Raw genomic sequence first — 23,227 nt, forward strand, 5'->3', positions numbered from 1 at the left:
CCTTGTGGGGACATACAATTCAGTCCCATTCAAAATCCTATTTTCCCTAACCCCTAACCCTAAACCTAACCCTAATCCTAACCCGTACTCTTACCCTAACCCTAACCCTAACCCAAAAACCTAAACTTTATCCTAACCCTAAACCTAACCCTAGCTCCTAACCCTAACCCTACAACTAACCCTAGCTCCTAACCTTAATATTTAACTTAATTCTAACCCTAACACTAATTCTAACCTTAACCCTAAACCCCCTAGAAATATCATTTGACCTTGTGGGGACTAACAAAATGTCCCCAGCTGGTCAACTTTTTGTTCGTTTACTATTCTTGTAGGGACTTCTGGTCCCCACAAGAATAGTTAAACACGTCCACACACACACACACACACACACACACACACACACACACACACACACACACACACACACACACACACACACACACACACACACACACACACACACACACACACACACACACACACACACACACACACACACACACACACACAGAGAGAGAGACACACACACACGCACAGTAATTCAAATCCCTATAGCAGCTATAAGTAATACAGTCTACTGTACACTCCCCTCCTCTGCCATCGCTTTCTCCGTGTCATCTGTTGCTGTTTCTGGTGTCTCTCTCTCACATCCTATTCTTCTGTTGCTGTCTCTGTGTCTTGTCCTGTGTCTCTCTCCATCACCAGTGAGGGTTAGGCCTACTGCAATACAACATTCAAAACATGAAAACACAACTACATACATGTAACTATGATGTTCAACCTCTCTTTCGTATTGTCTGAGATCCCTAAAGACTGGAAAGCTGCCGCGGTCATCCCCCTCTTCAAAGGGGATGACACTCTAGACCCAAACTGTTACAGACCTATATCTATCCTACCCTGCCTTTCTAAAGTTTTCAAAAGTCAACAAACAGATCACCGACCATTTCGAATTCCACCGTACCTTCTCCGCTATGCAAACTGGTTTCGAGCTGGTCACGGGTGCACCTCAGCCACGCTCAAGGTACTAAACGATATCATAACCGCCATCGATAAAAGACAATACTGTGCAGCCGTATTCATCGACCTGGCCAAGGCTTTCGACTCTGTCAATCACCGCATTCTTAAGGCTGCAAGGGGCAGCACTGAGTAACCTGGAAAGAGGTGGCCATTTCAAACGGCCTCCTACTCAATTCTTGCTCGTACAATATGCATATTATCATTTCTATTGGATAGAAAACACTCTCTAGTTTCTTAAACCGTTTGAATTATTTCTCTAAGTGAAACAGAACTCTTTTTACAGCCCATTTCCTATCCGGAAGTGAGATTTCCAAAAGCGAGGTCTCTCTTCAAGAGCTTGTCTATAAATGGGCATGTCACTTGGGACCATAGAAACACGTCATACGCCTTCCCCTGGGTGTCATGCGGAAGTGAGAGCAGAAAGGACTTGAATATCTCGTTCTGGGATTGAATACAGCCTCTTGGAGTGAGAGGTCCGCCATAATTTTTTTTCTCGAAGGTGCGAAATTGGACCTTGAATTGCCTCCTGGAAAACCGTCGTTATAGATTAATATAATCTCCGGCTTCGATTTTACTTGATACATGTCACAATATCATCCTAAAGTATGTTTTTTCAATATAGTTTAATTATATTATTGAAATTTATTCGGGACTTTAGACGTGATGCATTGGAAGAATTTTTTCAAGGAGGAGAGGTTAGCGCCGCACGGCCAGTGTGCTTGCTAATTCAAGAGGGAAATAGTTCGTTCTGGATTCAAACAAAGACCATTCTGGACAATGGACCCCTTTACAACATTCTGATGGAAGATCAACAAAGATAAGGACCCAATTTGGGATGCTATTTCATATATCTGTCGAGCTGTGCTATCGCTACCGATTACTTGGAATCAATGCTGTTGTGTGTTAGCCATTGCAGTAAGCTAATATAACGATATATTGTGTTTTCGCTGTAAAACACTTAACAAATCGGAAATATTGTCTGTATTCACAAGATCTTTGTCTTTCATTTTGCTATACACCATATATTTTTCTGAAATGTTTTATGATGAGTAATTAGGTAGTTGACGTTGGTGTCTGTATTTACTCTGGCTACTCCCGTGCTATTTCTGACTGTAGCTATGATGGTAGCATCAATGTAAAACTGATTTATAGCTCAAATATGCACATTTTTCGAACAAAATATAGATTTATTGTGTAACATGTTATAGGACTGTCATCTGAGGAAGTTGTTTCTAGGTTTGTTTGGTTGGATCTTGGTTAGTTAGGTTGGCTTTGTGCATGCTACCTGTGCTGTGAAAAATGTCTGTCCTCTTTTGTATTTGGTGGTGAACTAACATAAATATACGTGGTGTTTTTGCTGTAAAACATTTTAAAAATCGGACACGTTGGCTGGATTAACAAGATGTTTATCTTTCAAATGCTGTATTGGACTTGTTAATGTGTGAAAGTTAAATATAAAAAAAAAATAGATTTTGAATTTCGCGCCCTGCAATAGAGCTGGATGTTGTCATAAGTGTACCGATGTCGGGACAGCCCGCCTAACAGGTTAACTGTCACGACTTCCGCCGAAGTTGGTCCCTCTCCTTGTTCGGGTGTCGTTCGGCGTTCGAAGTCACCGGCTTTCTAGCCACCGCCGATCCACTTTTCATTTTCCATTTGTTCTGTCTTTGTCTCACACACCTGGCTTCACTCAACCAATTACTTGTTTATTATTTAACCCTCTGTTCCCCATGTTGTGTTTGTGAGTGATTGTGAGTGATTACTTTGTATATTTGTCTTTTTGAGTAAAGTACGTTGATTACTCAATGCTGCTGTCGTGCGCCTGACTCTCTACACCAGCTACACACAGGACCCTTACAGAATCACTCACCCGAAGAATGGAGTCAGCAGGAGCAGACGCCCTCTATATTGCAGTGGAGGAGCGCGTTCAGCGGCACACGACCATGTTGCAACGTCTGGGCACCGCCATGGATCACGTGCTGCAGACGATGGATCGTTGGGAGAGAGGAGGAGGTTTCCCAGCACCTCCACCAGCCCCACTACAGCCGGTCCCACTGTCCACCCCTCCTTCACCCGGTCCCAGCGGGATTCGACTCGTGCTCCCGAGGGAGTATGATGGGACGGCTGCCGGATGCCAGGGGTTTCTACTCCAGCTGGACCTCTACCTGGTGTCTACCTGGTGACTGTCCACCCGGCTCCTTCGGGGCATGAGAGCGTGTCCGCCCTCGTCTCCTGCCTCTCAGGCAAAGCCCTGGAGTGGGCTAATGCAGCATGGAGTGAGGGAGACGCGGCGTTGGACCATTACGCAGAGTTGGAATGTCTATTCCACCTGAGGTAGGGGACGAGGAGCGCTCAGCATTTCGCCTTGGACTTCCGGACCCTGGCCGCCAGCCCGAGATGGAACGACAGGGCCCTGATCGATCAGTACCGGTGCAGTCTGCGCGAGGACGTCCGTCGGGAGTTGGCCTGCCGAGACACCACCCTCACATTGGACCAGCTGGTGGACCTGTCCATCCGGCTGGACAACATGCTGACTGCCCGCGGACGTCCGGTTCGGGGCCTGTCAGTTCCATCCCCCAGCACCTCCACTCCGAAACCCATGGAGTTGGGAGGTGCTGCACTTAGGGTGACCGGAGGAGGGGCCAATCCCTGCACCATCTGTGGCCGCAGAGGGCACACTGCTGGTCGGTGCTGGGGGGGTTCCTCAGGGAGTCAAGGCAGCAGCAGGCAGGGCCCTATCGTGTCACCCTGGGTGAGTCGGCACCAGGCTCACCCAGAGCCCCCTGTTACGCACATGTATGTGTTCATTTCATTTCCTGAGTTTTCCCCGCATTCCCAGCATAAGGCGCTAGTAGATTCAGGCGCAGCTGAGAATTTTATTGACTGTTCATTTGCCCATAGTTTAGGGATCCCCCTTGTTCCTGTAGATATGCCCTTCCCTGTGCACGCCCTAGATAGTCGACCATTAGGGTCAGGGTTGATTAGGGAGGCCACCGCTCCACTAGAAATGGTTACACAGGAGGGTCATAAGGAGAGAATCAGTCTCTTCCTTATTGATTCTCCTGCGTTTTTCCCGTGGTGCTGGGCTTACCCTGGTTGGCCTGTCATGACCCCACTATTTCGTGGCAACAGAGGGCTCTCAAAGGGTGGTCAGGAGAGTGCTCAGGGAGGTGTGTGGGGGTTTCCATCTGTGCGACTACGGTGGAAAGTCCAGACCAGGTCTCCACCGTGCGCATCCCCTCAGAATATGCCGATTTGGCTCTCGCCTTCTGTAAGAAGAGGGCGACTAAATTACCACCTCATCGACTGGGGGATTGTGCGATAAATCTCCTGGTAGATGCAGCACTTCCAAGGAGTTACGTGTATCCTCTGTCACAGGAGGAGACGGTGGATATGGAAACATATGTCTCCGAATCCCTGGGGCAGGGATACATTCGGCCCTCCACTTCACCTGCCTCCTCGAGTTTATTTTTTTGTGAAGAAGAAGGATGGGGGTCTGCGCTCGTGTATTGACTATTGAGGTATCAATCAGATCACTGTGAGGTACAGCTACCCACTGCCTCTCATCGCCAGTGCGATTGAGTCAATGCACGGGGCGCGCTTCTTCACAAAATTGGATATCAGGAGTGCTTACAACCTGGTGCGTATCCGGGAGGGGGACGAGTGGAAGACAGCATTTAGTACCACCTCACTATGAGTACCTCGTCATGCCGTACGGTTTGATGAATGCTCCATCAGTCTTCCAGGCCTTTGTTGACGAGATTTTCCCGGGACCTGCACGGGCAGGGTGTAGTGGTGTATATCGACGACATTCTGATATACTCCGCTACACGCGCCAAGCATGTGTCCCTGGTGCGCAGGGTGCTTGATCGACTGTTGGAGCATGACCTGTACGTCAAGGCTGAGAAATGTCTGATCTTCCAACAGTCCGTCTCATTCCTAGGGTACCGCATTTCCACGTCAGGGGTGAAGATGGAGAGTGACCGCATTTCAGCCATGCATAATTGGCCGACTCCCACCACAGTAAAGGAAGTGCAGCGGTTTCTAGGGTTTGCCAACTACTACCGGAGGTTTATCTGGGGTTTTGGTCAGTTAGCGGCTCCCATTATCTCACTGCTGAAGGGGGGACCGGTGCGGTTGCAGTGGTCGGCTGAGGCGGACAGGGCTTTTGGTCACCTGAAGGCTCTGTTTACCTCGGCTCCCGTGCTGGCTCATCCGGATCCCTCTTTGGCGTTCATAGTGGAGGTGGACGCGTCCGAGGCTGGGATAGGAGCCGTGCTCTCTCAACGCTTGGGCACGCCATCAAAGCTCCACCCCTGTGCTTTCTTTTCAAAGAAACTCAGCCCGGCGGAGCGAAACTAGGATGTGGGGGACCGGGAACTGTTGGCTGTTGTCAAGGCTCTAAAGGCGTGGAGACATTGGCTTGAGGGGACTAAACACCCTTTTCTCATCTGGACTGACAACCGCAATCTGGAGTACATCCGGGCGGCGAGGAGACTGAACCCTCGCCAGGCAAGTTGGGCTATGTTATTTACCCGTTTTGTTTTCACTCTATCCTACAGACCAGGTTCCCAGAACGCTAAGCCAGACGCACTGTCCCGGATGTATGACACAGAGGAGCGGTCCATGGATCAAACTCCCATACTTCTGGCCTCTTGCCTGGTGGCACCGGTGGTGTGGGACCTGGACACGGACATCGAGCGGGCGTTACGCACAGAGCCCACTCCCCCCCAGTGTCCAGCTGGGTGCCTGTACGTTCCGTCTGCTGTCCGCGACCGTTTGATCTATTGGGCCCATACGTCACCCTCCTCTGGTCATCCTGGCATCGGTCGGACGGTGTGTTGCCTTAGTGGGAAGTACTGGTGGCCCAATTTAGCTAAGGACGTGAGGGTTTATGTTTCCTCCTGCTCGGTGTGCGCCCAGTGCAAGGCTCCCAGGCACCTGCCCAGAGGGAAATTACAAACCCTACCGTTCCACAATGGCCGTGGTGGCATCTGTCGGTGGATTTCCATACGGATCTTCCTACCTCACGGGGCAACCCCACGATCCTGGTCATTAGGGATCGGTTTTCTAAGTCCGGCCATCTCCTCCCTTTACCCGGTCTCCCTATGGACTGCGGAGGCCTTGTTCACACACGTCTTCCAGCACTACGGGGTGCCTGAGGACATAGTTTCTGATCAGGGTCCCCAGTTCACGTCCAGGGTCTGGAGAGCGTTCATGGAACATCTGGGGGTCTCGGTCAGCCTCACCTCAGGTTTTCACCCCGAGAGTAATGGGCAGGTGGAGAGATTAAACCAGGATGTGGGTAGGTTTCTGTGGCCATATTGCCAGGACCGGCCGGGGGAGTGGGCGGTGTTCATCTCCTGGGCAAGGATGGCCCAAAACTCACTCCGCCACTCCTCCAATAACCTCTCTCCTTTCCAGTGCGTACTGAGTATCAGCCAGTTCTGGCACCCTGGCATCAGAGCCAGATCGAAGCTCCTGTGGTGGACGAATGGTTTAAGTGCTCGGAGGAGACCTGGGATGCCGCCCATGTGCACCTACAACGGGCCGTGAGGCGGCAAAAAGCGAGCGCCGACCGCCACCGCAGCGAGGCCCCGGTGTTCGCACCGGAGGATCAGCTCTGGCTCTCGATCCGAAACCTGCCCCTCCGCCTGCCCTGCCGGAAGCTGGGTCCGCGGTTTGTGGGTCCATTTAAAGTCCTTAGGAGACTGAACAGGGTATGCTACAGGTTACAGCTCCCCCCAGATTATCGAATTAATCCCTCGTTCCATATGTCTCTCCTCAGGCCGGTGGTGGCTGGTCCACTCCAGGAAGCTGAGGTGCGGGAGGTTCCTCAGCTCCCTCTGGACATAGAGGGGGCCCATACGAATGCTGTTCAAGCCATCCTGGACTCGAGGCGTCGGGCGAGCGGCCTTCAGTACCTCGTGGAGTGGGAGGGGTACGGTCCGGAGGAGAGATGCTGGGTGCCGGTGGAGGACGTCCTGGACCCTTCGTTGCTGTGGGATTTCCACCGTCTCCATTCGGATCGCCCTGCGCTTCGTCCTCTGGGTCGTCCCCGAGGTCGGTGTCGGCTAGCTGCTGGAGCCGCGCGTCAAGCGGGGGTACTGTCAAGACTTCCTCATAATGTTACTTTGTATATTTGTCTTTTTGAGTAAAGTACGTTGATTTCTCAATTCTGCTGTACTGCGCCTGACTCTCTACACAAGCTACACAAAGGACCCTTACATTATCGGCAGACTCAGCAGCCTTGGTTTCTCAAATGACTGCCCCGCCTGATTCACCAACAACTTCTCAAGTAGAGTTCAGTGTGTCAAATCGGAGGGCCTGTTGTCCGGAACTCTGGCAGTCTCTATGGGGGTGCCACAGGGTTCAATTTTAGGGCCGACTCTTTTCTCTGTATTCATCAATGATGTCGCTCTTGTTGCTGGTATTCTCTGATCCACCTCTACGCAGACGACACCATTCTGTATACTTCTGGCCCTTCTTAGGATACTGTGTTAACAAACCTCCAGACGAGCTTCAATGCCATACAACACTCCTTCCGTGGCCTCCAACAGCTCTTAAATGCAAGTTAAACTAAATGCATACTTTCAGCCAATCGCTGCCCTCACCCTCCCACCCATCTAGCATCACTATTCTGGATGGTTCTGACTTAGAATATGTGGACAACTACAAATACCTAGGTGTCTGGTTAGGCTGTAAACTCTCCTTCCAGACTCACATTAAGCATCTTCAATCCAAAATGAAATCTAGAATCATCTTCCTATTTCGCAACAAAGCGTCCTTCTCTCATGCTGCCAAACATACCCTCGTAAAACTGACTATCCTACCGATCCTTGACTTCAGCGATGTCATTTACAAAATAGCCTCCAACACTCTACTCAGCAAATTGGATGCAGTCTATCACAGTGCCATCCACCTTGTCACCAAAGCCCCATATACTACCCACCACTGCGACCTGTACGCTCTCTTTGGCTGGCCCTCGCTTCATATTTGTCGCCAAACCCACTGGCTCCAGGTCATCTATAAGTCTTTGCTAGGTAAAGCCCCAAATTATCTTATATCTCCCTCACTAACTTTAAACATCAGCTGTCAGAGCAGCTTACCGATCATTTCACCTGTACATAGCCCATCTGTAAATAGCCCACCCAACTACCTCATCCCCATATTGTTATTTTCTTTCTTCTCCTTTGCACCCCAGTATCTCTACTTGCTCATTCATCTTCTGCACATCTATCACTCCAGTGTTTAATTGCTAAATTGTAATTATTTCGCCACTATGACCTATGTCACTTCCTGTTGAATCTGCAGACGTGTTGCTGTGCGTTTTGTTGCTGTGCGTTTTGCTGCCAACTTTACTTTACTTTGCTAGCTGACAACTACGTTTTTTGTTTTGTTTTTGTTTTTAATTACCGTTTATATTTTTAGTTTTTCCATCGCAACTTTTTTCCCTCATTCAACTTTTTCACTCCGGACGCTTTATCTGGACATGGTTCGTCAACACCTTCAACAGCCGAAGCTAAGTAGTAACATTAACATGATGTCTTCTAATTGCAGTCGCTGTACTCATAATATACAGGAGAACGATCGCCTTACGGCGAGAATAGCTGTGCTACAAGCCCAGCTTCAGACGCAATCGTTAGGCAAGGGTAATTTCAGTGTAGGAAAGGAAGAAACAGCGTCTGTGCCACCAGTAAGTACAGAGAGTAACGTTAGTATAAATCCCCCCGCACAGTCCCCGCAGCCGGACAACTTTCTCATGGCTTCTGGAGGGAAATGCTGTTGGAATGCTCAACCGGTGTCGCTCATTCAGCCGACAGAAACTTTCAACCGGTTTTCCCCATTATGTAGCGAGTCGGAGTCTGAGTCTGAGTCTTCTCTTGTCTCTACTCCTCCCGTTACGGGGTCTGAGACGCCGAAGGCTCCCACCATTAGCTCTGACAAATTGAAAACCCTAGTCATTGGCGACTCCATTACCCGCAGTATTAGACTTAAAACGAATCACCCAGCGATCATACACTGTTTACCAGGGGGCAGGGCTACCGACGTTAAGGCTAATCTAAAGATGGTGCTGGCTAAAGCTAAATCTGGCGAGTGTAGAGAGTATAGAGATATTGTTATCCACGTCGGCACCAACGATGTTAGGATGAAACAGTCAGAGGTCACCAAGTGCAACATAGCTTCAGCGTGTAAATCAGCTAGAAAGATGTGTCGGCATCGAGTAATTGTCTCTGGCCCCCTCCCAGTTAGGGGGAGTGACGAGCTCTACAGCAGAGTCTCAGCACTCAATCGCTGGTTGAAAACTGTTTTCTGCCCCTCCCAAAAGATAGAATTTGTAGATAATTGGCCCTCTTTCTGGGACTCACCCACAAACAGGACCAAGCCTGACCTGCTGAGGAGTGACGGACTCCATCCTAGCTGGAGGGGTGCTCTCATCTTATCTACCAACATAGATAGGGCTCTAACTCCTCTAGCCCCACAATGAAATAGGGTGCAGGCCAGGCAGCAGGCTGTTAGCCAACCTGCCAGCTTAGTGGAGTCTGCCAATAGCACAGTCAGTGTAGTCAGCTCAGCCATACCCATTGAGACTGTGTCTGTGCCTCGACCTAGGTTGGGCAAAACTAAACATGGCGGTGTTCGCCTTAGCAATCTTATTAGGATAAAGACCTCCTCCATTCCTGCCATTATTGAAAGAGATCGTGATACCTCACATCTCAAAATAGGGTTACTTAATGTTAGATCCCTCACTTCAAAGGCAGTCATAGTCAATGAACTAATCACTGATCATAATCTTGATGTGATTGGCCTGACTGAAACATGGCTTAAGCCTGATGAATTTACTGTGTTAAATGAGGCCTCACCTCCTGGTTACACTAGTGACCATATCCCCCGTGCATCCCGCAAAGGCGGAGGTGTTGCTAACATTTACGATAGCAAATTTCAATTTACAAAAAAAAAAATGGCGTTTTCGTCTTTTGAGCTTCTAGTCATGAAATCTATGCAGCCTACTCAATCACTTTTTATAGCTACTGTTTACAGGCCTCCTGGGCCATATACAGCGTTCCTCTCTGAGTTTCCTGAATTCCTATCAGACCTTGTAGTCATAGCAGATCATATTCTAATTTTTGGTGATTTTAATATTCACATGGAGAAGTCCACAGACCCACTCCAAAAGTCTTTCGGAGCCATCATCGACTCAGTGGGTTTTGTCCAACATGTCTCTGGACCTACTCACTGCCACAGTCATACTCTGGACCTAGTTTTGTCCCATGGAATAAATGTTGTAGATCTTAATGTTTTTCCACATAATCCTGGACTATCGGACCACCATTTTATTACGTTTGCAATCGCAACAAATAATCTGCTCAGACCCCAACCAAGGAGCATCAAAAGTCGTGCTATATATTCTCAGACAACACAAAAATTCCTTGATGCCCTTCCAGACTCCTTCTGCCTACCCAAGGACGTCAGAGGACAAAAATCAGTTAACCACTTAACTGAGGAACTCAATTTAACCTTGCGCAATACCCTAGATGCAGTTGCACCCCTAAAAACGAAAAACATTTGTCATAAGAAACTAGCTCCCTGGTATACAGAAAATTGCTTTGAAGCAAGCTTCCAGGAAATTGGAACGGAAATGGCGCCACACCAAACTGGAAGTCTTCCGACTAGCTTGGAAAGACAGTACCGTGCAGTACCGAAGAGCCCTCACTGCTGCTCGATCATCCTACTTTTCCAACTTAATCGAGGAAAATAAGAACAATCCAAAATTTCTTTTTGATTATGTTGCAAAGCTAACTAAAAAGCAGCATTCCCCAAGAGAGGATGGCTTTCACTTCAGCAGTAATAAATTCATGAACTTCTTTGAGGAAAAGATCATGACCATTAGAAAGCAAATTACGGACTCCTCTTTGAATCTGCGTATTCCTCCAGGGCTTAGCTGTCCTGGATCTGCACAGCTCTGCGAGGGCCTGGGATCGGGAGAGACACTTAAGTGTTTTAGTACTATATCTCTTGACACAATGATGAAAATAATCATGGCCTCTAAACCTTCAAGCTGCATACTGGATCCTATTCCTACTAAACTGCTGAAGGAGCTGCTTCCTGTGCTTGGCCCTCCTATGTTGAACATAATAAACAGCTCTCTATCCACCGGATGTGTACCAAACTCACTAAAAGTGGCAGTGATAAAGCCTCTCTTGAAAAAGTCAAACCTTGACCCGGAAAATATAAAAAACTATCGGCCTATATCGAATCTTCCATTCCTCTCAAAAATTTTAGAAAAAGCTGTTGCGCAGCAACTCACTGCCTTTCTGAAGACAAACAATGTATACGAAATGCTTCAGTCTGGTTTTAGACCCCATCATAGCACTGAGACTGCACTTGTGAAGGTGGTAAATGACCTTTTAATGGCGTCAGACCGAGGCTCTGCATCTGTCCTCGTGCTACTAGACCTTAGTGCTGCCTTTGACACCATCGATCACCACATTCTTTTGGAGAGACTGGAAACCCAAATTGGTCTTCACGGACAAGTTCTGGCCTGGTTTAGATCTTACCTGTCGGAAAGATATCAGTTTGTCTCTGTGAGTGGTCTGTCCTCTGACAAATCAACTGTACATTTCGGTGTTCCTCAAGGTTCCGTTTTAGGACCACTATTGTTTTCACTATATATTTTACCTCTTGGGGATGTTATTCGAAAACATAATGTTAACTTTCACTGCTATGCGGATGACACACAGCTGTACATTTCAATGAAACATGGTGAAGCCCCAAAATTGCCCTCGCTAGAAGCCTGTGTTTCAGACATAAGGAAGTGGATGGCTGAAAACTTTCTACTTTTAAACTCGGACAAAACAGAGATGCTTGTTCTAGGTCCCAAGAAACAAAGAGATCTTCTGTTAAATCTGACAATTCATCTTGATGGTTGTAAAGTCGTCTCAAATAAAACTGTGAAGGACCTCGGCGTTACTCTTGACCCTGATCTCTCTTTTGACGAACATATCAAGACTGTTTCAAGGACAGCTTTTTTCCATCTACGTAACATTGCAAAAATCAGAAATGTTCTGTCCAAAAATGATGCAGAAAAATTAATCCATGCATTTGTTACTTCTAGGTTAGACTACTGCAATGCTCTACTTTCCGGCTACCCGGATAAAGCACTAAATAAACTTCAGTTAGTGCTAAATACGGCTGCTAGAATCCTGACTAGAACCAAGAAATTTGATCATATTACTCCAGTGCTAGCTTCCCTACACTGGCTTCCTGTTAAGGCAAGGGCTGATTTCAAGGTTTTACTGTTAACCTATAAAGCGTTACATGGGCTTGCTCCTACCTATCTTTCCGAGTTGGTCCTGCCGTACATACCAATACGTACGCTACGGTCACAAGACGCAGGCCTCCTAATTGTCCCTAGAATTTCTAAGCAAACAGCGGGAGGCAGGGCTTTCTCCTATAGATCTCCATTTTTATGGAACAGTCTGCCTACCCATGTGAGAGACGCAGACTCGGTCTCAACCTTTAAGTCTTTACTGAAGACTTATCTCTTCAGTAGGTCATATGATTGAGTGTAGTCTGGCCCAGGAGTGTGAAGGTGAACGGAAAGGCTCTGGAGCAACGAACCGCCCTTGCTGTCTCTGCCAGGCCGGTTCCCCTCTCTCCACTGGGATTCTCTGCCTCTAACCCTGTTACAGGGGCTGAGTCACTGGCTTGCTGGTGCTCTTTCATGCCGTCCCTAGGAGGGGTGCGTCACTTGAGTGGGTTGAGTTACTGACGTGATCTTCCTGTCTGGGTTGGCGCCCCCCCTTGGTTTGTGCTGTGGTGGAGACCTTTGTGGGCTATACTCGGCCTTGTCTCAGGATTGTAAGTTGGTGGTTGAGGATATCCCTCTAGTGGTGCGGGGGCTGTGCTTTGGCAAAGTGGGTGGGGTTATATCCTTCCTGTTTGGCCCTGTCCGGGGGTTTCTTCGGATGGGGCCACAGTGTCTCCTGACCGCTCCTGTCTCAGCCTCCAGTATTTATGCTGCAGTAGTTTATGTGTCGGGGGGCTAGGGTCAGTTGGTTATACCTGGAGTACTTCTCCTGTCTTATCCAGTGTCCTGTGTGAATTTAAGTATGCTCTCTCTAATTCTCTCGTTCTCTCTTTCTCTCTGAGAACCTGAGCCCTAGGACCATACGTCAGGACTACCGGGCATGCTGACACCTTGCTGTCCCCAGTCCGCCTGGCCTTGCTGCTATTCCAGTTTCAACTGTTCTGCCTGCGGTTACGAAACCCCTACCTGTCCCAGACCTGCTGTTTTCAACTCTTAATGATCGGCTATGAAAAGCCAACTGAGATTTATTCCTGATTATTATTTGACCATGCTTGTCATTTATGAAAATTTTGAAAATCTTGGCTCTCTCTAATTTTCTCCTTCTCTCTTTCTTTCTCTCGGAGGACCTGAGCCCTAGGACCATACGTCGGGACTACCGGCCGTGGTGACTCCTTGCTGACCCCAGTCCGCCTGGCCTTGCTGCTATTCCAGTTTCAACTGTTCTGCCTGCGGTTATGGAACCCCTACCTGTCCCAGACCTGCTGTTTTCAACTCTTAATGATCGGCTATGAAAAGCCAACTGAGATTTATTCCTGATTATTATTTGACCATGCTTGTCATTTATGAACATTTTGAAAATCTTGGCTCTCTCTAATTTTCTCCTTCTCTCTTTCTTTCTCTCGGAGGACCTGGGCCCTAGGACCATGCGTCGGGACTGCCGCCCGTGGTGACTCCTTGCTGTCCCCAGTCCGCCTGGCCTTGCTGCTATTCCAGTTTCAGCTGTTCTGCCTGCGGTTATGGAACCGCCACCTGTCCCAGACCTGTTGTTTTTCAACTCTTAATGATCAGCTATGAAAAGCCAACTGAAAATGATTCATGATTATTATTTGACAATGCTTGTCACTTATGAACATTTTTGAACATCTTGGCATAGTTCTGTTATAATCTCCACCCGGCACAGCCAGAAGAGGACTGGCCACCCCTCATAGCCTGGTTCCTCTCTAGGTTTCTTCCTAGGTTTTGGCCTTTCTAGGGAGTTTTTCCTAGCCACCGTGCTTCTACACCTGCATTACTAGCTGTTTGGGGTTTTAGGCTGGGTTTCTGTACAGCACTTCGAGATATTAGCTGATGTACGAAGGGCTATATGAAATAAAATTGATTGATTGATTGATATTTATTGCCTTACCTCCCTAATCTTACTTAATTTGCACACACTGTATATAGACTTTTCTATTGTGTTGTTGACTGTACGTTTGTTTATCCCATGTGTAACTCTGTGTTGTTTGTGTCGCACTGCTTTGCTCTATCTTGGCCAAGTCCCAGTTGTAAATGAGAACGTGTTATGGTTCCATCAAACAGAAAAACAAGAAGAAAGCATTCAGATTTCTAGATATTTCACTTTTCTTTTGCGTTTTAGGGGTCATAGGTCAGATCAGTGGTCCTGGTTGATATGCATGGACTAAAAAACTTACTTGAAGCTATTTTTCTCAGATTCACTGTTTGTGTAGACTGCTCTTTGTCTTTGTAGGACAGTAGTTCAGGTGGCTGTTTGTGTAGATGCTCTTTGTCTTTGTAGGACAATAGTTCAGGTGGCTGTTTGTGTAGATGCTGTTTGTCTTTGTAGGACAGTAGTTCAGGTGGCTGTTTGTGTAGATGCTCTTTGTCTTTGTAGGACAGTAGTTCAGGTGGCTGTTTGTGGAGATGCTGTTTGTCTTTGTAGGACAGTAGTTCAGGTGGCTGTTTGTGTAGACTGCTGTTTGTCTTTGTAGGACAGTAGTTCAGGAGGCTGTTTGTGTAGATACTCTTTGTATTTGTAGGACAGTAGTTCAGGTGGTTGTTTGTGTAGACTGCTGTTTGTCTTTGTAGGACAGTAGTTCCGTTGGCTAACCTTTCCCTTAGTCTGCCTATCGTCATGGGTACACCTTCCTGAAAACAATGACTCCATACTTTGCTGAAACCTGTTCTGCCAGTTCATGTCCTTAAGAGTGTTTATCAGATCATGTGGACACCTCCTAGTGGTCTGGTTGTTAGGAGTGTTTATCAGACCATGTGGACACCTCCTAGTGGTCTGGTTGTTAGGAGTGTTTATCAGAACATATGGACATCTCCTAGTGGTGGGGTAGTTATGAGTGTTTATCAGAACATGTGGACACCTCCTAGTGGTGGGGTTGTTAGGAGTGTTAATCAGACCATGTGGACACCTCCTAGTGGTGAGGTTGTTAGGAGTGTTTATCAGAACATATGGACACCTCCTAGTGGTGAGGTTGTTAGGAGTGTTAATCAGACCATGTGGACACCTCCTAGTGGTCTGGTTGTTAGGAGTGTTAATCAGACCATGTGGACACCTCCTAGTGCTGGGGTGGTTAGGAGTGTTTATCAGACCACGTGGACACCTCCTAGTTGTGGGGTTGTTAGGAGTGTTTATCAGATCATGTGGACACCTCCTAGTGGTGGGGTTGTTAGGAGTGTTAATCAGACCATGTGGACACCTCCTAGTGCTAGGGTGGTTAGGAGTGTTTTTCAGACCATGTGGACACCTCCTAGTGGTGGGGTTGTTAGGAGTGTTTATCAGACCATGTGGACACCTCCTAGTGGTGGGGTTGTTAGGAGTGTTAATCAGACCATGTGGACACCTCCTAGTGCTGGGATGGTTAGGAGTGTTTATCAGACCATGTGGACACCTCCTAGTTGTGGGGTTGTTAGGAGTGTTTATCAGATCATGTGGACACCTCCTAGTGGTGGGGTTGTTAGGAATGTTAATCAGACCATGTGGACACCTCCTAGTGCTGGGGTGGTTAGGAGTGTTTATCAGAACATGTGGACACCTCCCAGTGGTGGGGTTGTTAGGAGTGTTTATCAGACCATGTGGACACCTCCTAGTGGTGGGGTTGTTAGGAGTGTTTATCAGCCTATGTATTTATAGCCACTATGCTGCATCAGTTGATACAGGTGATAATGTAGATAGACAAACCCCATCATGCTTCAGCCTATGTATTTATAGACACTATGCTGCATCAGTTGGTACAGGTGATAATGCAGACAGGCTGAAGCATGGGGATCGTCTATGTAATTATAGCCACTATGCTGCATCCGTTTGGTTACAGGTGATAATGCTTATTGCTAATAGCTGATAATATACCATCCATACAGGTTTTTTGGTCCAACATGTTAAAATCATTTAACATTTTAACAATATCTTATTGGGCTCATTTCTGGAGGTGGAAATTATATTTTAGATGGTGTCAGCATCATTTTATTTTGATACATTTTGGAGTAGAATGTACTTTTATTTGGTCACCAGAACTGAGTATCTCAGAACTGAGCTTCTCAAAAAGTTTCCCCAGGTGGAAGGGGATTGGAAATGGTAAAATGCCCAGTTTAATACATTTACATAGTGATCCTCTATCACAGTTTAATACCTTTACAAAGTGATCCTCTATCACAGTTGAATACATTTACAAAGTGATCCTCTATCACAGTTTAATACATTTACAAAGTGATCCTCTATCACAGTTTAATACATTTACAAAGTGATCCTCTATCACAGTTTAATACATTTACATAGTGATCCTCTATCACAGTTTAATACATTTACATAGTGATCCTCTATCACAGTTTAATACATTTACAAAGTGATCCTCTATCACAGTTTAATACATTTACAAAGTGATCCTCTATCACAGTTTAATACATTTACAAAGTGATCCTCTATCACAGTTTAATACATTTACAAAGTGATCCTCTATCACAGTTTAATACATTTACAAAGTGATCCTCTATCACAGTTTAATACATTTACAAAGTGATCCTCTATCACAGTTTAATACATTTACATAGTGATCCTCTATCACAGTTTAATACATTTACATAGTGATCCTCTATCACAGTTTAATACATTTACATAGTGATCCTCTATCACAGTTTAATACATTTACATAGTGATCCTCTATCACAGTTTAAAACATTTACATAGTGATCCTCTATCACAGTTTAATACATTTACATAGTGATCCTCTATCACAGTTTAATACATTTACAAAGTGATCCTCTTTCACAGTTTAATACATTTACAAAGTGATCCTCTTTCACAGTTTAATACATTTACAGAGTGATCCTCTATCACAGTTTAATACATTTACAGAGTGATCCTCTATCCCTATCACAGTTTAATACATTTACAAAGTGATGCTCTATCACAGTTTTATACATTTACAAAGTGATACTCTATCACAGTTGAATACATTTACAGAGTGATCCTCTATCACAGTTGAATACATTTACAGGTCTTTCTTGGGGTATGAATGTAATCAGACCTTGAGTCAAACTGGGAGGGAGATCATTATTTACAATGCTTTCATAAAAGACCTCCAATAGATAAGGGACTAACTGTTGAGAAACAGTTCTGTAAAACTCAGCAGATATACCATCAGTCCCAGGAGATCTCCAACAGAAAAGGACTAACTGTTGAGAAACAGTTCTGTAAAACTCAGCAGATACACCATCAGTCCCAGGAGACCTCCAATAGAAAAGGGACCAACTATTGGGAAACAGTTGTGTAAAACCCAGCAGATACACCATCAGTCCCAGGAGACCTCCAATAGAAAAAGGACCAACCTTTGAGAAACAGTTCTGTAAAACTCTGCAGATATACCATCAGTCCCAGGAGACCTCCAATAGAAAAGGGATTAACTGTTGAGAAACAGTTCTGTAAAACTCAGCAGATACACCATCAGTCCCAGGAGACTTATTTATTTTCAAGGTGTTCAATAGAATAAATGATGTGTTCAACTATAATAGGGTCATCACACTGTTCCCTGTCAGCCTCACCAACTGATTTCACATCCCCCAGACAATCAAAAAAAAAAAATTTGAGGACACCTCACAATACTGTAGAAAGATGGTGATTCATGTCGGGTCATCAGTGATGAGACCAGTCATATTTAATTGCTGAATTGTAATATTTTTAGAGTGGTATTTTTCTAACCTGAAAAAAAAACAAGATTAATTTTGTCCAACCTCCTCCATTTCTTCCTACATGTGACAATGGTTCTGTCTGCTTTCAGTTCATACATATCATCCAACTGGTGTTGTAAATCAAACAGAACAGATTTATCCTCCTCTGAAAGACTTTCAACAGGCTTTTGAACAAGACAGGTGATCTTTGTAATTACAGTTTCTTCTTCAGCTCTTCTGGTCTTGGCAACAATACTCCCATGTTTTCTGGCATATTTTCCAACCTTAAAAAGCTCCCAGTTATTACTGTATGAATTGTTATTTATAGCGTTGTTCCAGAAGTCTGTAATTACATTGTTTATCTCCATCTGGACCAACTCATGTTTTATATAGAGCTATTAAGCTTCCAATAGGATGCTCTGCCAGGGCCATTATCAGAGATAAACAGTGTAATGTCAATATAAACAGCTCTATGATCAGTAAGGGCCATTATCAGAGATAAACAGTGTAATGGCAATATAAACAGCTCTATGATCAGTAAGGGCCATTATCAGAGATAAACAGTGTAATGGCAATATAAACAGCTCTATGATCAGTAAGGGCCATTATCAGAGATAAACAGTGTAATGGCAATATAAACAGCTCTATGATCAGTGAGGGCCTTTATCAGAGATAAACAGTGTAATGTCAATATAAACAGCTCAATGACCAGTAAGGGCCATTATCAGAGATAAACAGTGTAATGTCAATATAAACAGCTCTATGATCAGTAAGGGCCATTATCAGAGATAAACAGTGTAATGGCAATATAAACAGCTCTATGACCAGTAAGGGGAGTAGCCAGGATGTTAACAGAAATAGCCTGTTTATCAAAACATTTCGACACCAACCAAAGATCTGTGGTGATTGTCTGGAGCGAGTCTTATTGCTCCAAGTGGAAGACTAGTCATTAGGAAACTTTACTCTCCAAATATCTATCATATCAAACCTTTCCATAAACTGCCTCAAACTTATATTCATAGAAATGGACTCTCATCTTTCAATTAAATTATTCTGAGAAATATTGAAATCCCCACATACTATAAGTAAAGCATTAGGGAACTTGGTTAGCCAATGGAGAATACGCTTTTCCAAAGATTCCAGTCACTGATCATTTTCAAGTTTGGAATTGAACCAATAAATGTTGGTAATAATGATGATGATGTTACAGTTGATGACAAGACAAAGAAAGTGACCAATAGGGTTCCAGTCTGAGTGTAAAATACTTCCATTGAAATTATTCATTAGAGTGGTGACTCCAGCAGAGAGTTCAGAACCATGAGAGAGACAGAAATCATTTCACCACTGAGATCTGTAGAAGTTTACCTAAATCTGTAGAAGTTGACCTAAATAAAAATAAGGCTTTGCGCTTTACATGATTTCTTAACCCCCCGGCATTGAGTGAAACTATAGACAACGACAAAGTGGAATATAGAACAGGAAGTACTATGAGTTAAACAACAATAGTAAAAACTAAAGTAAAACTGAGAAGAAACCAGAGCTGCACGACATATATATTTAAATGATTGAGTGAGAATAGTGGAGCATAACACAGATAACTGTCAGACCTCCATATAGATTTAAATGACTGAGTGAGAATAGTGAAGCATAACAAAGATCACTGTCAGACCTCCATATAGATTTAAATGACTGAGTGAGAATAGTGAAGCATAACAAAGATAACTGTCAGACCTCCATATAGATTTAAATGACTGAGTGAGAATAGTGGAGCATAACAAAGATAACTGTCAGACCTCCATATAGATTTAAATGGTTGAGTGAGAATAGTGGAGCATAACAAAGATAACTGTCAGACCTCCATATAGATTTAAATGATTGAGTGAGAATAGTGGAGCATAACAAAGATAACTGTCAGACCTCCATATAGATTTAAATGGTTGAGTGAGAATAGTGAAGCATAACAAAGATCACTGTCAGACCTCCATATAGATTTAAATGACTTAGTGAGAATAGTGGAGCATAACAAAGATAACTGTCAGACCTCCATATAGATTTAAATGACTGAGTGAGAATAGTGAAGCATAACAAAGATAACTGCCAGACCAAGAAACAAGAGAGCTCACTGTCTTTACTGCAGGTAAAAACAGCAAAAGTGAGAGAAAAAATTAAACAATAAATATCAATTTCTCCAGTAGTCCTGTGCAGTTAGAATGAAAGTTAAATCACCTCACAGCCTGGAGTGAAATCTGCTCACATCAGAGGTAGATAACTAGGTATGTTGACTATCAGTTACAGTCTGGGAGTGAGATCTGCTCACATCAGAGGTAGATAACTAGGTATGTTGACTATCAGTTACAGTCTGGGAATGAGATCTGCTCACATCAGAGGTAGCTAACTAGATATGTTGACTATCAGTTACAGTTATGGGAGTGAGATCTGCTCACATTGGAGGTAGATAACTAGGTATGTTGACTATCAGTCACAGTCTGGGAGTGAGATCTGCTCACATCAGAGGGAGATATCTAGGTAGTCTATGTTGACCATCAGTCACAGTCTGGGAGTTAGACCTGCTCACATCAGAGGGAGATATCTAGGTAGCCTATGTTGACCATCAGTCACAGTCTGGGAGTGAGACCTGCTCACATCAGAGGGAGATATCTAGGTAGCCTATGTTGACCATCAGTCACAGTCTGGGAGTGAGACCTGCTCACATCAGAGGGAGATATCTAGGTAGCCTATGTTGACCATCAGTCATTACAAATACACCATAATAGCGCAATACACAAGGGGTGGAACAGTGGCAAAGGTACCCACAGGACAAACAGAATAATATTAGTCTGAGGAGAGATTAAATAGCATTAATACAACAAAAATAATTCTAAACACACCTTTAGTTTACACCAAAGTTAAACAGATGTATTTTTTCTTCATAATAAGCAGGAGTAATATTCTTAGATCAGAATGACAGCAGACTGTACTATGACCGTCCTCAAGGAGGAACAAAATTCAACACCAGTTGAAGAACTGGGATAAGCTACAAATGTTATAAAGATGATTAAAGCTCCTAAACTGAATGACGGACACATGTTATAAAGATGGTTAAAGCTCCTAAACTGAATGATGGCCACAATCATATAAAGATGGTTAAAGCTCCTAATCTGAATTACGTCATCAGCATGTTTCCACTGTCCATACCTGCCTACACCTTTAACACCAGAGACAACATGATTCATCTGGACTATTAAAAGGGCCAGGATGAACCAAGCCAGTTAACAGGCAAAGACTTAGAAGGGAGGATTAAAGCTTCCTAACATGTAATTATAGCAAGAAGACTTTATAACTGCCCAAATAGGCTCTCTTTATTGACAACTCTAATAGGACAATTTGGGTCGACATGGAAGAAGAACTTAACGCCCCATTTGGAGCATCATATTATCTGAGTCAACACTTAAATGTGGGACTGCAGAATCCCATAATGTCCCAAACTAAGAAATATGGAGTCAGATAAATAAGAGACAGACATCTTCACCTTTCCTGACAAGCTCTGCTTCGTTATGGAACAACCATAAATACAAATTAGGAGGAAAGGTGGTTGTCTGGAAAGAGTGGGATAGGTTTTGTTTTAGCCTCAACACTAATACATTTCACTTTTGCTTTTAGTGCCAACTTGAATTTGAGTGTGGCTGTGGAAGACTGGTCCCTTGATGATGTCTGCAAGTGGCTGAGTACCAATGATCTCCATGTTTCCATCCCATCATTCCAAGGTTCACAATCTTTCTGAAGAATGCCAACTCTATTCAATTGTCTACTTTGCAACGAGCATACTTTCTCTGTGTCCAGACTACTCACACATATTGTCCTCTATCACCAGCATGAACCACATGTTCTAATAACTTGTGGAGATAATGGGTGTGGGAAAACAAATAGATGTTTCAGCACCTATCGGTCACACATCTACCAAAACCACAGAGAGCTTTTCAGAGACAACTTAGATGAGAATTGTCCTCATGATGAATTTGAGACTGGGACTGATCCCATTGAAGATGACATGAGCGATGTAGAGAGTCTGTCAGATGCTGAATATGTTCAAGCCACAGAGATCAACACTGAGCAGCTAATTGAAGGTCTCTAAAACAATATCTGTCTTTTTATTTAGAAAATCAGGAAAGAACACTGCATCCCAGCTACGGTACAGAATAACATTGTTGAGGACCTCAGAACCATTGTTGATGCATTATGACACTACAGTGATCCTCTCAGGTTTCATCTAACAAATAAACAAATAAATGTGGTTGAACATGACAATCTCAGGGACTTGCTTAACAACTCTGCAGTATTTGAGGAATGCATTAGATGCATAATCTCTGAGTGGATGCTGGAGCATTACTGTGTGAAAGAATTGGGCGTGGTCAGGACAATTGAAGTTCCACTGAGCAACAAAGAAGGTTACAAAACAAGGTAATTTCAGTACAGCTACATTTCCCCCAGGCTACATGAATACAAAGAGACATGAGACAAAACAATCATAATGAATCAGATTACATGGCCCCCAGACCCTCTCTGCCTAGTCATCGCCATTTTACCTGCTGTTGTTGTGTTAGCTGACTAGCTGCTGTTGTCTCACCTGTTGTTTTAGCTAGCTCTCCCAATCAAGACCTGCGATTACTTTATGCCTTACTATATGTCTCTCTCGAATATCAATATGCCTTGTATACTGTTGTTCGGGTTAGTTATCATTGTTTCAGTTCACAATGGAGCCCGTAGTTCCACTCCTAATACCTCTGATACCTCCTTTGTCCCACCTCCCACACATGTGGTGACCTCACCCATTATAACCAGCATGTCCAGAGATACAACCTCTCTTATCATCACCCAGTGCCTGGGCTTACCTCCGCTGTACCCGCACCCCACCATACCCCTGTCTGCACATTATGCCCTGAATATATTCTACCATGCCCATAAATCTGCTCCTTTTATTCCTTGTCCCCAACGCTCTAGGCGACCAGTTTTGATAGCCTTTAGCCGCACCCTCATCCTACTACTCCTCTGTTCCTCGAGTGATGTGGAGGTAAACCCAGGCCCTGCATGTCCCCAGGCACCCTCATTTGTTGACTTCTGTGATCGAAAAAGCCTTGGTTTCATGCATGTCAACATCAGAAGCCTCCGCCCTAAGATTGTTTTACTCACTCCTTTAGCACACTCTGCCAACCCTGATGTCCTTGCCGT

The 23,227-nt window shown here is 44.8% G+C and overlaps 1 protein-coding gene across 8 annotated transcripts in view; it reads right to left on the reverse strand.

Annotated features, from left to right (window-relative positions):
• LOC139562713 (NLR family CARD domain-containing protein 3-like) overlaps positions 1 to 23,227 on the reverse strand; it is a 287,993-nt gene that overhangs the window by 41,086 nt on the left and 223,680 nt on the right. The gene's annotated exons all lie outside the window — the stretch shown is intronic.

Source organism: Salvelinus alpinus, chromosome 32 (genome assembly GCF_045679555.1).
Source record: "Salvelinus alpinus chromosome 32, SLU_Salpinus.1, whole genome shotgun sequence".
Classification (NCBI taxonomy): Eukaryota; Metazoa; Chordata; class Actinopteri; order Salmoniformes; family Salmonidae; genus Salvelinus; species Salvelinus alpinus.